Below are 17,617 nucleotides of genomic sequence, written 5' to 3' on the forward strand. Positions count from 1 at the left end.
TCATTTGTGCCCTTGATGTTGGAATGCTTTCAGACATGTTTTGTTGGATGCGCTAACAAATTGATTGAGTGATTGATTGTTTGAGTGATATATCAACTAGGTCGTATGTTGAGTGTCTGTATGGGGCCTTAGGCCTGGATTGCTTGGGTGTATCTACGGTATGAGAATACTGTATTTTATATGTATTTCTATCTTTTATATCCTATCATTATAGTTTTTAAGTATTTAATTATAGTTTTTAAGTATTTATCTTTTGTGATGTTGCACTGACCAGAGACATCTTTCAATTTCATTGTACCTGTGACAATGACAATAAAGAATATTCATTCATATTCATTCATTCATATTCATATTCATTCAATGCACACTTTTAAGGCATTCCTATGTAAAGTTTGTATGTTACCCCCCTTTTCTGGTTTGACCTTATACACTAAGCCCGTATCTCCCACCTGTTCCAACACCACATACGGCTCAGGAGACCACCAGGAACACAGTTTTCCTTTGCCCTGTCTGTTTCGGTCACGTACCCAGACTCTCTCCCTGGGCAACAATGGGAGGGTACAACCTCTTTTCTCATACTGGCTTTTGTGTTGGGAGGCCGCACTATACATCCTCTGCCCAGCCAAACGGTAAGCTAGGGAGAGTTTCTGTTGATGAGAATATACCCACTCACTTACATCCTGCCTCGCCTGCTGGGGGGGCACGCCTAATGCCACATCCACAGGAAGTCTCAAGTGTCGACCAAACATCAAATAGGCAGGCGCATAACCTGTGGAACTATGGATAGTATTGTTATAAGCATGGATGAGTTCTGGCAGATTTCCTACCCACTGACTCTGTCTAACTGATTCTAGTGAGCGAAGCATGTTCAATAGGGTCTGATTGAAACGTTCTACACTACCATTCCCTGCAGGGTGGTAAGGTGTCGTGCGGCTTTTAGTTATACCATAGGTATCACAGAGTTGTTTCATTAATGCAGATTTGAAATTAGACCCACAGTCGGAGTGGAGTCGGCCTGGGCAACTGCACGGCTGTATCACATACTTCCACAAAGCCTTTACTGTAGTCTCTGCTGTTTGGTTTATATTTATTTTGGTTTACATTATTGTATTTTGCACAACTCTGTTGCTTGTGAAGCTCGCACACAAGAATTTCACTCACATGTGCTGTACCAATGTACCTGCACATGTGATGTGACAATAAAAGTGATTTGATTTGATTTGATTTGATATTGTAGGGATAGCCCAAGTGAACCGTGTAAACAGATCAGTAACCACAAGTATGTTTTGATAAGTGTCAGTTGGCCGGCCTAAGGACAGAAAATCCATGCCTACAACCTCCAAATGGTATGAGACTGAAATAGGGTGCAGTGGAGCCCTAGGTTCTACCCTCTCTTTTTGTAGACTACAGGGGACACAACCCAGATGAAACTGACGTACCTGCGCTTCCAGGTGCTCTGCTGGGACAGTGGGGAATCGAGAAAGGGCATCAGCATTAATATTACTCTTACCCGAACGATACTTCATCTCGCAGTCGAAAGAGGCCAGCTGGGCAACCCAACGTTGTTCTACTGCGCCCAAGCGAGCAGTCTGTAAATGGGCCACAGGGTTATTATCAGTATACACAACGAATCGTGCACCAGTCAGATAGTCTTTAAATTTTTCGGTAACTGCCCACTTAAGGGCTAACAGCTCCAACTTGAAGGAACTATAGTTGGCGTCATTCCGTTCCGTGTGGTGTAAGGTTCTGCTGGTGTACGCTATTACCCTTTCTTGGCCCTCTTGAACCTGGGCCAAAATGGCTCCCAGCCCGCAACCACTGCCGTCAGTATACACAATAAAGGGAAGAGAGTAATCTGCGTATGCTAAAACAGGTGCTTGCGTTAAAGCTGCTTTGAGTGCCTCAAATGCTGTTTGACATTCTGGGGACCACTGCACTTTGCGACGGTCTGTTTTCTTGTTCACAGGGACCCCTGTCAATATTGCATTTAAAGGGCGTGCGATTTTAGCAAAGCCGGACACAAAACGTCTGTAGTAGCCAGCCAGGCCCAAAAAGGATCTGACTTGTCTGATGGTATCAGGGACCGGCCAATCCATCACTGCAGAAATCTTATCAGGGTCTGGTCTTACACCACACTTATCCACTACATGCCCCAGAAATTTCACCTCCTGTTGCAGGAACTTGCACTTTTTCGGCTGTAACTTCAACCCATGACGCCACAGCCTCTGAAACACTTCATCTAAATGCTGTAAATGAGACGAAAAGTCAGGTGAATAAATGATAATGTCATCCAAGTACACCAATAAAGACTCTGCAATCTGTCCACTCAAACAGTGCTGCATCAGCCGTTGAAATGTAGCGGGTGCATTGCACAGACCAAACAGCATCCGCTCGAACTCAAACAACCCGACTGGGGTAGTAAAAGCAGTCTTGTATAAAACCCCTGCGATTTGTGCATATAGACTGTTCCACGGACCCCCTCTAACCACTGCTAAGGTGGTACATTCCTCCCATCCTTTGTTTGTGTTTGCGCTGGTTCACCGTGATAGCGCTGGTGGAGCTGGGCTGTTGTACTGAATATGTGTCGTGCGTGTGCGTGAATGATAAGTAAGTGCCTTGTATTTGTTTGTTCTATGGTTGTAACTTATCATATACTTGCCTATGTACATTGTGTCATGCTTTTATAGAGTTTTCCAGCGGTTTGTGTAGCCACGAGACACTGTATATTCACGCTGATTTGACCAAAATGGTGCTACCCTTGTGAACTGAGCTGCCCAAAGTAAAGATGGAGTCTATCCCTGTGCAGCAGCCCATTTGTGTCCACCAGGGGGTGGTGTTTAGTCATTTTCGAATTAGTCTTTCTGTTCAACCCTTTCTGTATTATTTAGACCAGTTTGGTTGACTTTAATTGTTTGCTAATTGTAATTTCTGTTATTTTACAGAACCACACACACATACATATACTCACACGAATTCACTTCTGGAGATGTTTTGGATTAAAGGAACCCTAATTATCATTGCTGTGGACCCTCTCTTTCATCATATAAGTCACCTGTGCCTTCTGACCGAGGATAGGAAAATCCTGCTGTAATTTGCCAGTTTATTAAGCACACACATGTCCAGTTCAAGTGGTCCTTCGAGCCGGAGTAATTACAGCTTTTCCTAACATGCCGACATCCCGATATGATGAAGAACAACCAGGTGCCCAGCACAGGAGACCACATAGGGCTCCAAGATATCTGGATGACTTCATCTGGACCTATCCCCCACAGCCGACTAACCCAGTTCCACCGAATACTAACGCAGCTACTCCAATACACCAAACCGCTGGCATCGACGGCTCACCAGAGATGGAGAGAATAAGGAGGATGGAGCAGTGTGTTACTCAGGTACAGGAGCAGATGAGGGAGATACAGAGCGCTATACAAGTGTCTTTGAACTTTGGCCAAAGAACCCCCCAAGTACAGTTACAAACCCAGGTCCGGAGCCATAGTATGCCTTTACTAACTGTGGATAATAATCCTACACAAGCTCCTCCTATGGGCGGACTAGAAAACATCCCTCCCATATCTCCAGTAATACCTGGCCCTCAGTTTCATACTGTACAGCAGACCTCCCCTTCCACAGCTCATCATGTTGATAACCCTCAAATATTACAGTCAACAGCTCCTACTCTCCCTGTTAACCGACCTATTCCTCAGCCCCCTCTATACGTCCACTCTTCTATGCCATCAGCTGCTCAGCCAACACCAGTGGTACCCCGGTCTGCATTTACAGCAACAGATCAGCCACGTCCTCCCTGGTATCAACAAAGAGACCTGAATTGGCAGTCATCAACCCCACAGTGGTCTGTGCCACACAGTGCTGCTCAGTTTAGTATCCCTGGCACTATGCAGTACCCTGTCACGCTGCCGCCTGGCATGCCCTCTCCAGGTTATCCACCTTGGACTTTAGGCCCACCTCTCAGTCAGCCATACGTTACACCAGTGCTGCCACCTGCTGTTAGCTCACAGTATACCTATCAGCATCCTGCTCCAGCTGCACCGCCACCTGTCAGTTCACAGCATGATGTAATTCAGAGCAGCCCACAACACTCCTCATCTCTGCTTTCCTCTCAGAGACCGAACTTGATGGAGATGGCTATTTCCTCTTCTTATGGCATCCCTAAACCCAACCTAATCCGCTTCACCACAGGAAAAGAGAGTGATTTCCTGCTACTGAAGAAAGGTCTGGATGGAGTTTTGGGACCACATCCACATCTGTCTGAGGATTACAAATTCCAAGTACTGCTGGATCATCTAAAGTTTCCTCCTGCGTTTCAGCTTGCAAAGAGGTATGTGCATGACCCTATGCCCTTCACTAAAGCAATGCAGGCTCTACAGCAGCGCTATGGACAACCACGCCAATTAGTCCAAGGTGAAATTAACAACATTTTGAGAGCTCCTACAGTGAAAGCTGGAGATGCACAGGGGTTTGAAGACTTTGCTCTATCAGTTAGTAGTTTGGTGGAACTACTAAACTCCATGGAAGGAGCTGCTAAGAGCGAACTAGAGTGTGGCTCCCATGTGGACCGGCTTTTGAGTAAACTCCCCTTCTCCTATCAAGACAGTTTTGCTGAATATTGTCTTGCAAAGGGCATCTTGCGGAGTGACTCAGCTAACACCTATACTCTCCCTGACTTTGCACAGTGGTTGGAGAGGAAGTCACAGGCCATACAGATATCACGAAGGGCTACAGAAAGCTACATATCTGATAAACCCCGCTCAGATCGTAGAGACAAGTCATCACGACCATTAAAGACATCCTCATCAGTCTACTATGGCACTGACAAGCCTACAACACCGATGGCTAATACCACTTCAGCCCCTACTGACAGTAAAGAACCTATGAAAGGGAAGAAAAGAGAGAAATTTAAGCCCTACTGCCCCTTCTGTAGCAGTACAGAACATTACTCGAGTTCCTGTTCTGACTTCAGTAAGCTGAGTACTACACAGATTATTACGTGGATTAATGACAATAAGAGATGCTGGAGATGTGGTCGGAGTCACCAGCCTGACAGTTGCAATCTGAAGAAACCTTGTGCCACCTGTGGAGAACAACACCTGCAGATCCTTCATGAAGCTGCCTCTCGCTCAAACAAGAGTATCCTGACATTGAGTACAGCCTCCAGCATGGTGTATTTGGACCAAGTCACTCATTCAGGCAGAGTCATGCTTAAAGTGGTCCCAGTTACCCTCCACAATAATGGGCGATCTCTGTCCACCTACGCCATTCTTGACGATGGATCAGAGCGGACTATTGTTCTATCTGCAGCGGTTCATTACCTGCAATTAAATATCACAGAGGAGTCCCTCAAACTACGAACCATCAGGCAGGAGGTGTCACAGTTACAAGGTGCATCTGTTTCTTTTGAACTAAGCGCACCCAGCTCTCCCCAAATCAAACATCACATCAGACGTGTTTTTACTGCTAAAGAACTTAATCTGACAAAACAATCCTGTCCAGTGGACATACTCCATCAGAGATATCCACATCTGGCCGACGTTCCCATCAAAGCATTTAAGGATGTGCAGCCTATGCTTCTTATAGGCTCAGATAATGTCCAGCTCATCACCCCTCTGTCACCTGTCAAAGTTGGTCCACTAGGCAGCCCTGTTGCTGTCAACACTAACCTCGGTTGGGCCATCCAGGGACCGGCTACCTTTCTACATCTACCTACTGAAGCTTCATGTCTGCACACATCCCTGTTACCAACTCCTTCTCAAGCGCTAAGACAGAACGTTGAGAAGCTGTGGCAGTTAGATGTGCTCCCCTTTCGATCAGAGAAAGAGGTAACTCGCTCTAAACAAGACAAAGAGGCACTGGAGTTACTGCAGAAAACCACAGAACGTGTACAGGTGGATGGAATAGCTCGCTATGCTACTCCTCTGCTTCGCCGCAGAGACTCCACTAAACTACGAACTGACCATGGCGCAGTGATGGCTCTCCTTCGGTCCGCAGAGAAGCGCCTGATTAAAGTTCCTGATCTAGCGGCTGTGTACAATGCAGAAATACACAAACTGGAACAAGCAGGTTATGTAAGAAAACTCACTCCTGAAGAGGCAAACCGCACAGATGAATCCTGGTTCATTCCCCATCATAATAATAATAATGATAATAATAATAATGGATACTTTATTGATCCCCATGGGGAAATTACTTGTTTTTTCTCTGCATTTGACCCATTCACTCAGTGAAGCAGTGGGCAGCCCACTAAGCAGGCGCCCGGGGAGCAGTGTGTAGGGACGGTACCTTGCTCAGGGGTACCTCAGGTATCATATTGGGCATCATAACAATAAGCCTAGGATAGTTTTCAACTGTTCCTTCCAATACAGGCAAGACTGCCTTAACGATCAGCTGCTACCAGGTCCAACTCTCGGTCCATCCTTAATAGGTGTCCTGTTGAGATTTAGGGAGCACCCTGTTGCTGTGAGTGGGGACATACGAGGTATGTTCCATCAGGTGCGGCTTCTTCCGCATGACCGGCCCCTGCTGAGATTCGTGTGGAGAAATATGGAAAGAGATCGGAGCCCGGACATTTATGAGTGGTGTGTCCTGCCCTTTGGAACCATATGCAGCCCCTGTTGTGCCACGTATGCCCTTCAGCGTCATGTGCAGGATCATAAAGATGGCAATGAACAAGTACTAAACTCAGTGCTGCGCTCATTTTATGTTGATAACTGTTTGCAATCTCTGCCCTTTGCTTTGCAGGCACGACCACTTGTCGATAACATCAGAGAGTTGCTATCTACTGGTGGTTTCGAAATCCGACGGTGGGCAAGTAACTACCCAGAGGCCATTGCTCATCTCCCCTCTGAAGCAAAGTCCCCTACCTGCGAGCTGTGGTTGACTGAACACCAACCAGATCCCCAAGAACCAACCTTAGGCTTGGCATGGCACTGCTCCACAGACCAGATCGCCTACAGATGTCGGCCAGTGGTTCCTCAGGAGTGAACCATGAGAAACATCTACAGCATCCTTGCCTCTCAATACGACCGACTGGGTTTCATCATCCCCTTCACGACCCGGGCAAAGGTTATTGTTCAACGTCTGTGGCAGAACGACAGGAACTGGGATGATCCCATCGAGGGCGAGTTACTCCAGCGATGGCAAGAGTGGGTGAGTGAGCTACAGTATCTACCAGAAATCTGTCTGCCTAGATGCTACACAGCCCCAGCAACCCAAGAGGGAACTTTCCAGCTGCATGTATTTTGTGATGCGTCAGAGAGTGCTTACGGAGCAGTGGCATATTTGAGATTTAAATCGGCAGAACATGAGGTCCACACTGCCTTTATCATGGCCAGATCACGTGTAGCTCCCCGCAAGAAACTGTCAATTCCCCGTTTAGAGTTGTGTGCCGTACTGGCTGGGGCACAACTGTCTAGACTCCTCCTCAGTGAGCTTACTCTGCCCATTAGTGAGACTACTTTATGGACCGATTCTACCACTGTGTTGAACTGGATCCAGTCCGAGTCCTGCCACTATAAAGTGTTTGTAAGTACTCGTATTGCCGAAATACAGGAGCTGACTGAGGCCGCCAGCTGGAGGTATGTCCCCTCGGCTTTGAACCCAGCAGATGACATCACCCTTACCATGACAAGGGTTCTCGCCACCCCCACATCAGGGGTTTCAGGCAGTGCCTCCACTAGGGCACAATAATCTGTTCCTTGTGGACCCATCTGAGCCCGGCCCCACACCATTATTTCACTCCTCGGGGGAACTTTAATTTTGCGTCGGCCAGCTAGCCGTACATACCCCACCATTCCGTCCTCCACTGTACTTGCTTCTATCCGTCTGCATGTTGCGAAGGCAGTCCTCCAGGCCTGTTGATTCGTTAATTGCTGTGGGACAGGAACAGTCTTTTCCAGCCACTTAAATACATTCCAACAATCAGTGGGTGCGTACAATGGTCATCTTTTACCACCACAACCCCGCGTCCAGGAACCTTAACACCTTCCTTTTCCATGTCCAGGACAGCATAGGTGGTATAGGGAATTTCCAGACCATTGGCGGCTCTCAGCTTAAAGGCAGTTGGAGTTTTCTCAAGCTTAGCCTGGGAAAAATGCTCATTAAACAAACTCTCCTGTATCAAAGTCATTTGTGATCCTGTATCTAACAAGCCTTGAAGCTCCACCCCCTCGATCACTATCTTCACTGTTGGACACCGCCCAATAAATGTTTCTGTGGCCCTTAATTGCTTAGGTGAACCAAAAGCCCCCGCCCCTCGGACCTCAGCAGCAGGGTCATCTAGTTTAAACTTGGCTGGGAAGAAATGGAGGTCCGGCAAAACCTAGCTATATGTCCTGCTTGTTTACACCTCCGACAGATAGGCCGACCTTGTGCATCCCAGCTAGCATTTAATTGTCGCAGTCTTCTCCTAAACTGAGGTGCAGGCGGAAGAGTAGCTACAGCTGGCTGAGTGGAGCCTCTAATTTCTCTTACTAGCTCTTGTGCCAATCCCTTCATTTGTGCCTTGACGTCCTCCAGTATCTTCTGCTTTAACACCTGTCTCCAATCTTCTTTCTGTTCAACCTTAAAAGGAGCATGAGACTTATTTACAGACAGGCAGGTTACCTCAGACTGGGGCTGTACATGTTCTGAGTCAAGCAGCAGTGCCTCCTGGCGTATGGCAGCAAAATCTTGATCTGGGTTACGCCGCACATAGACTTTCAGTGCCTGACTTACAGGGCCCTCCCGCAATCCTAGCAACAATTGATCTCGCAGGGCTGCATCAGAGGGGACATTATCTGGATCATGCTTTCGCAACCTACAGTATAATTCTCTCAACCACAAAATAAATGAAGATACGGTTTCACTTGGGTTCTGAGTGCAACTAAAAAACTGTGACCTAAGAACTGGGGTGGGGACACGATCACCATATAAAGAGTCTAAAAAAGAAAAGATTTTTTGTACTTGGTCTCTTTCACTGGTTTCAAGAACACTGACCTGACGTTTAGCCTCACCTGCTAGCGCTCCCAACACAATAGCAACTTTCCTCACTTCAGGCAAATCCTGCGATCCCAGCAGCCCCTGCATCTGCTCCTTCCAATCCTGATATTGCACATCCTGATCAGGCCCTTTAAATTTCGGCAGCCACGGGGCTCCGGGATATACAGGCATCATCATCTTTGCTATTTCCCTGACTAGCCCAACTGCTCTTAACTCCGTATTCTGTCGACAACGCCAATTATGTAACGGAGCGAAGGTGATTTTATTTCCACAGTGTTTTTTAAAGGAGGGAAACCTTCCTCCAAACGGACAGAGCAGTGGAGCCGCCAAGGGAAAGCACACGAATAAAAACTGTATAGTTAAAATATAATTTATTATATTTAAATAGTTAAAAATATAAAATGAATTAAAACAACCCTGGCCAGGGGACAACACAGTAAAAATCAATAAAACACAACATTAAAAGTCCAGTGGCGTCTGCCACGGTATAAGAGTCACTAAGAATTAAAAATCCAGACGTCAACAGTGTGTAGAATCTCTTAGGACGGTAAGTGACAGAAGTGACGAGTAAGGTAAGCGACCCATGTTGTAGGTGACGTCAGACGCCGGAGATTTGGCGGGAAAAAAAGCAAATGGTAGCATAGAGTTTAACAAAGGTTTTTCAAGCTTCAGTATTACCAAATATACTAATCAATTGTCATATAACTAACAACATCTGTCCTATCATCTCTAACACCCTGGAGGACAATGGGGAGAGTTTAGACGCTCTCCAAGATTACATCGACCGCTGTTTTCAAGATTTAGTAATGAAGAAGGCCCAGAGTGCATCTTCCCCGGCCAAAATTGAGACGCCGTCATCGAAGAGATGTCGCCCGGCAGACTCCCCCGGTACAACATCGCCTGCCGGCAAAGACATCGCAGACATCCTGGAGTCAATCGACAAGCGATTGTCCAGTTTCGATGCGAGGCTGTCCCTGGTGGAGATTTTACACCGGGAATTTAAATCTCTGAGAGAATCCCTGGAATTCAGCCAGCAGCAGGTGGAAACGCTTGCCGCTGAAAATGCCACGCTACGGGAGTCGGTCAAATCTCTCACCGATAACGTGACCCAGCTAAACATTGAAAATAAAAAAATAAAAGAGTCCGTTATCGATCTACAAGCATGAGAGATAATCTTGTGTTTTCTGGTATTCCAGAATCTGCCGGAGAGGACGCGGAGGCAACGGTGAAAAGCTTCATTAAAATCCACCTGAAGCTGCCGGAGGACACCGTAAAGAACATCGACTTCGATAGAGTGCATCGCTTGGGGGGCGTGAGGTCACGGACCGGGAGACCACGGCCTATTGTGGCCAAATTCGGTCAATTCAAACAGAAGGAACAGGTGAAGAGTCGCGGCAGAGAGCTGAAAGGAACGGACTTCAGCGTGAACGACCAGTTCCCCAAAGAGATCCTGGAACGACGCAAGGTCCTGTTCCCAGTTCGACGTAGCTTCATCCAGAAAGGCTCCCGTGCTGTCATCGCCGTGGACCGGCTCTACGTGGACGGACAGCTCTACCGCGACCCCGGCACCACACTGTGGTTATATTGACTGCACTCCAGATAAGAACCCACTACACTCTTTTCTTATTCATTCACACTTTCTCCTTTAACATGGGTTTAACCTAGTAATATCAATATGATGTCATAGCAGATATAACACCGTCACCCTCCGTCATTACTTTAATTGGAATGTTTCCATTTCGTTTCTTTTTTTTTTGTTGTTGCTCACAGTTCATGTGGTTTCTTTCTTTCTCTTGTCTTTCACTGCTGTGATCACCTACTTCCCCACTCACCTACAAACAACACCCTCTATTTCTCCATATTTTCACACCACGATCACGCAAACACATCCGCTCAACGGCAACACATTCAAAACAGCCGCACAGCACGCACAGACTTGCAGGACACATAACACAAGCCACGCTTGTTCATATTAGTGAATATTCACACACATAGTCAGACTTATGGAGCCTCTCACCACACTTTTTTTTCTCTCTCTCTTTCTATTTACAAACAAGGGATGTTTCCACATTCTCTCCACCTGTCTAAACAAAACACCCAGCATACATCATTAGACATACACACACAATTATGGGCATGCTGAGGTTTGTCACATGGAATGTAAATGGAGCTGGCACCAGAGGAAAGAGGTTAAAGATATTTAACCAGCTTAAAAAACTACAGGCAGATGTTGTTTTATTACAAGAAACTCACAGACCTGTCACAGGTTTAAACGAACTTAAAACACCTGAGTTTCCTAACGTGTTTGCAGCCTGTTATAATTCTAGACAACGGGGAGTAGCAATTTTAATACATAAAAATGTTATTTTACAGTACTCGATACAGTTATAGATCCAGAGGGTAGATTTCTAATTATTAAACTATCAATATTGAACAAAAAACTATGTATTGTAAGTATATATGGTCCAAATGTTGATGAACCCTCATTCTTCCACGGATTTTTTAGTACACTCTCTGAACACCTCGATTGCATACTCAACCTTGGATTAAATGAAGAAATGGATAGGCTCAACACAACAGGAACTCAGCGCAATTGGCAATCCACAAATATAATCAAACAGTATATGAGCGACTTTGGCCTTCGCGATGCATGGCGCTCCCTTCACCCCAACAGTAAGGAATATACTTTTTTCTCGCATGTTCATCACTCCTACTCTCGTCTGGATTATTTTTTGGTCAGCAGCTCACTGCTGAGTGACATTTCAGACACTGAGATTCATCCTATAGCTGTCAGCGATCATGCTCCTGTATCTTTAACACTAATGCACAAGAATAATACTACGCCAAGTAAAAGCTGGAGATTTAATACATCATTGCTTAAAGATGAAGACTTTATTAAATATTTTAAAAAGGAATGGACGTCATATTTAGACTTTAATGACACTCCCGGAATATCTGCTTCTGTTCTATGGGAAGCAGGGAAAGCTGTGATGAGAGGTAAAATAATTTCTTTCTCATCACACAAAAAGAAAGAAGAAAACAAAAATATTCAGGAATTAGAAAAAACCATCAAATCACTAGAAGAAGCCTACGCGTGCGACCAAGATCAGGAAACATTGAACAAAATACGCAAGACAAAACTAGAATTAAATGAAACTATTAATAAAAAAACACAATTCCTTATACAAAGACTTCGCTTGCAGAATTTTGAACACAGTAACAAATCAGGTCGATTTCTAGCTAACCAGCTAAAAACAAAGAAAGAAAAAACAACTATATGTGCTGCTAAAGATTTATCGGGGAACACAATATATGACCCTGGAAGAATAAACAACATTTTTAGGGATTTCTATGAAACTTTATACTCACCACAAATAAACCCATCTAAAAATGAAATTGATCTGTTTCTTGACAACGTAACTCTTCCAAAATTACTAGACAGTCAAGCAATGGAACTGGATTCGCCACTGACGCCAAGTGAACTCCAGGAAGCCCTGATAAGTATGCCCAATAATAAGGCTCCAGGACCAGACGGCTTCCCTGCAGAATTCTACAAAGAATTCTGGACAATTCTGGCACCAGTATTCCACGGAATGTTGCAGGAAATCGAGGAAAATGGCAGACTACCACCAAATATGAATTCTGCCAACATTAGTCTCCTGCTAAAACCAGGCAAAGACCCTTTATTTCCCTCAAGCTATCGTCCAATTTCTCTTTTAAATGTAGACCTTAAAATAATCTGCAAAGCTCTCTCAAAGAGATTAGAGAAAATGACCCCCCTCTTAATTCATCCTGACCAAACTGGTTTCATAAAAGGTCGGCACTCCTCAACAAACACTCGTAGATTACTTAATTTAATAGACTACTCATACAATAAAAACATCGAAACCATAATATTATCTCTAGATGCAGAAAAAGCATTTGACAGAGTTAACTGGAAATTTTTATTCGCAACTTTACACAAATTTGGTTTTGGAAACTCTTTCATAAACTGGATAAGAATATTATACAATTCCCCAACAGCTCGTATCAGAACAAATGACCAGACATCCTCCAGCTTCTGTCTCCTGAGGGGCACCAGACAGGGATGCCCACTCTCCCCTTCACTTTTTGCAATTTTTATCGAACCTCTAGCAGCAGCATTTAGACAGGCTACAACAATTAAGGGCATAAAATGTAAGAACATAGAACATAAAATCAGTCTCTATGGGGATGATGTGTTGCTTTTTCTGCAAAACACACAAACCAACCTCTCTGAGGTAATTACTCTAATAAACTGGTTTTCAAGAGTTTCAGATTATTCAATTAACTGGCCAAAATCTCCAGTTCTCCCCATTAACTGCTCCTTCCATAATTCTTCCTCTGCCCCACTGCAATCCGGAAATATTAAATATTTAGGTATTAATGTTTCTCCTAAGCTTTCAGACTTAACTAAATTAAACCACATCCCACTTCTAAAGAAAGTAGAAGGCGATCTGACTAGATGGAAATCTTTACCCATATCACTCATGGGAAGGGTCGCCACTATAAAAATGATGATCTTGCTAAAAATAAATTACTTATTTTTGATGATCCCTAACAAACCATCACAAGATTGGTTCAGATCTCTGGATTCATATATTTCCAAATTCCTTTGGAAAGATAAACCCCCGCGTATAAGCTTAAAAACGCTGCAAAGAACCAAGGATAGAGGAGGATTAGATCTGCCTAATTTTCACCAATACTTCTTAGCCAACAGGCTTCAGTTCATCTCAGAATGGTTAAAACATACCTTCTTAGATAAGCCCTGGCTAGATGTCGAACAGGCACTATGCAAGGATCTAGAGATTTCAGACCTACCATTTATTTATCCACCAGTGTGTGAATGTGAGAGTGAATGAATAGTGGTATTGTAAAGCGCTTTGGGTGCCTTGAAAATCGCTATATAAATCCAATCCATTATTATTATTATTATTATTATTAGCTCAAACATCAAAAGACACGAATGCTTTAAAAGTATCAACATCAGCTTTTCTCTGACAGCATGGTGGGAGTTTCTAAAAATAACAGAGTCTTCATTAATCCCATGCAAACGTACACCTATCTGGAATAACCCTGACATATTACAAAACAATAATATGATTAATTTCCCAGAATGGAGTTGTAAAGGAATTAAATACTTAGAACATATATTAGAGGGAACAGAATTTATTCCATTTGACAGACTAGTTGCACAATATGGGATCAACAAGAAAAGATTTTTAGAATATCAACAAATTAAATCAATAGTAAAAAAGAAATTTAACCTCAGTCAAGGTGAACTACAAACACCACCAAGTGTGGCACATTTCCTTACTCTTAAATCCCCCAAATTATTATCTAAAATATACAGAACACTTTCTAAATTAGATGAATCAATATCCCTTCCTATTGCAAAGTGGGAAGCAGATTTATCAGTCAGCTTTGACCAAAACTTCTGGTCTCAGGTATGCTTAAAAACCTTTAAATTGATTAAAAATCCCAGTCTGCAATTAATACAATACAAAATACTACATGGAGTGCACTATACAGGTCATCGGATGTTCAAGATGGGCTTTACATCTTCCAACAACTGCTCACACTGTCAAGGCAATACACCAGACAATTACATTCACGCTCTTTGGTTCTGTCCACCAGTGCAGAAGTTTTGGCGCAAGATATGTGAAGACTTATCGAAGTGTCTGAAATGTAACATTCCAACTTCCCCCTTAGTGTGTTTGTTGGGCAGCTTAGATAATGTCACTTCAGAAAAGAATATAGCCCATATGGTTTTCACTGCCCTATGCATAGCCAAGAAAACGGTCCTCATGAACTGGAAAAATAAAAATAATCTTAATTCTAACCAATATAGAAATTATCTATTAGATTACATTAGTCTTGATACAGCCTCTGCCACCACATCAGATCAATTGCTCTGGGCTCCTTTGATCAGCTCCATCACCTAGTGGGGGTGGGGGGTCATAGTTTGGTCCCGCCTTCACTGTTGTGATTGGTGTGGGGGTAGGGACAGGCTTAGGGCGTCGGGGGGTTCCCCGGAGCCATCTTCCTTGGGGGGCTCAACCCGGGGTAGCGGTCATGTCCGGTTGGGGGCTCTTTTGGCTCTCGGGTGACTGTTTCCTTGTGGCTGCGTGCAGCGGGGCTAGGGGAGGGTCTGTGCTGACGGACGTGGATTACTAACCTGGTAGCCTGGCTGCCCCTGGGTGGGTCCGGGATGGGCGTGAGATTCTGGGGGCGCTCCGTCTCTGGGCTGGGGCCCTGGCCGGGCCTCGGGGCCTTGGGTCCTGGTTTGTGTGTTGCCGGGGTTGTGGGCGAGTGGGTGCATGGGGGCCCATCCCTGGCGCAGGGTGCCGCCGGTGCGTCGAGCCACCTGGGGGGCTCTTCAACTGGTGGGGGAGATTGTCACACCTTGCAGGAGCTTTCCTCTCCTCAGGAACTCTCTGCAGGAGGGGGAGATACAGGAGAGGTGGAGGAAGATCTCAGCCTGGGCGTCTATTGTCTCATGTAGTCTGGAAGATGAGTGGATGGTTCGGTGGGTGCAGTTTTCTCTGTGGTGGGGTTGGGTGGACAGTCCCGGGCTCTGTGGGGCCCGGGGGTGCTGCTGCACTGGGCCCCGGTCTGGATGGGCCTGGGCCCCCTTTCCCTGGCGGGTCGCGGAGTATGGGAGTGCCTACTGGGGTCAGCGGGGGAGCTGGCCCCAGGGAGGGGTCACCTGCCCCTCCCTTCCTTCCCTCCCCATCTCCAGCTGCCTCCCTCTTCCCGCTCCACCACAACCACCCACACATGCAGGGTCTTGGAGTAGGGGTATGTCACCAGGGTGCAGAGGAGGCTACCCCCCCCCCTCTGTCCCCTTCTGGCTGCCTCTGCCTCAATTTTATCCCACAACTTAGACATTCACATTACTCACACTCTCATTACACATACATATAGGATCTTGGGGGTGGGCACGATACACGGAGTCCAAATTACCATCAGGGTGTATACCTCACCCCTGGCGTCGTTGCCCACCTCTCAATTTTAAATACATGTAGACATTGAAGGCTAGCAGGAGGGACTATGCGCTTACCTGCTGCTCTCTGGCAGGTAGCTCCATGCCCTCCTGGGTTTTAATTGCACCTTAGAACACACATGCATCAACACTACAATGAGCGGGTGGAGGGAGGTTTGGAGTCTTCTCCTGGTGTAAATTGGAGTTATCATCATGTAAGGGCTCTTCTTTACCGGCTTTGCTCTATTCCTCTTTACCCGTAAGACCCTCTCTGTACACTGATAATCAGGTGGTTCTTAACACACTCAAAATCTGGTTTCAGTTTAGACGTCACTTTAATTTTGTAATGCCGTCTTCCTCGGGTCCTCTAAGCAACAACCATTTGTTTCCCCCTTCACTTTTGGACTCGACATTGGACATCGACATTTTGGACTCTCAGTGTGGAGTGACAAGGGTATAAAACAGTTCAAACATTTATATGTGGATGGTGTTTTCGATAGTTTTCCCAACTTGTCTTCTCGTTATAATCTCCCTATTACCCATTTGTTTCGCTATTTTCAAATTCGAAATTTTGTTGCCAAGTGTTTCCCAAATTTCCCCTCTTTAGCTCCAGAACTGCAGTGGGAAACTACGTTATCATTTGTTCCTCATCACAGAGGAACCATTTCGAAACTCTATGATGCTATTCTGTCTTTTAGTAACCACTCTAATGTTAAGCTTAAGTGTACATGGGAAGGAGAACTGGGAATTCGAATACATGAGGAGTCTTGGGAACAGGCTATAACAAGGGTACGATCTTCCACCTCCTGTGCTCGTCTTGGACTTATTCAATTTAAGGTCATACACAGGGTGCATTTCTCTAAGTCTAGACTTTCTGAATTGTATCCAGAAGTGGAAAATAAATGTGATAAATGCCACGGTTCTCCTTGTCACCTTAGCCACATGTTTTTTCTGTGTCCTGAGCTACAAGGTTTCTGGACAGGGTATTTTGCTATTATGTCAACTGTTCTTGGGGTAACTCTTCATCCTTGTCCTCTGATTGCTGTATTTGGGATTCCTGTTCGCTCACTTACACTTGATTCCACACAAAAGGATATTATAGCCTTCACATCCCTATTAGCGAGACATCTAACATTGTTGCATTGGAAGCCTGTTAAGTATCCTACTGTTTCCCGGTGGCTTAAAGATGTCATGTTTTTTTTAAAACTTGAAAAAATTAAATATACGTTGAGAGGTTGCACAGCCAAATTTTTTCACAAGTGGCAACCCTTTATCTCTTATTTTGCTAGTCTAGAGGTATTGCCTGTTTAAATCTACTTTTGTTACTGTTATATTCCTCTATGTTTGATGGTTGTGTTGATCTGTGTGGGACTGGGGGGGGGGGGGGGGGGGGGGGGGCGTTGTGTTTTTTTTTTTCCATATATATATATATATATATATATATATATATATTTTTTTTTTTTTTTTTTTTTGTTTACTTAGGAAAATGAAGAAAGGTTGATTGTATTTCGGTTACTGCACTCTAAGAAATGACATACTGATGTTGGTAGCATTATGTAAATGTTTTATGTTAAAACTAATGCCACCAATTGGTTTTTAACTTTAAACACAAGTATGTTGTTTTGA

This window comes from Aulonocara stuartgranti, assembly GCF_965226115.1.
Source record: "Aulonocara stuartgranti genome assembly, chromosome: 15".
In the NCBI taxonomy this organism is placed as follows: domain Eukaryota; kingdom Metazoa; phylum Chordata; class Actinopteri; order Cichliformes; family Cichlidae; genus Aulonocara; species Aulonocara stuartgranti.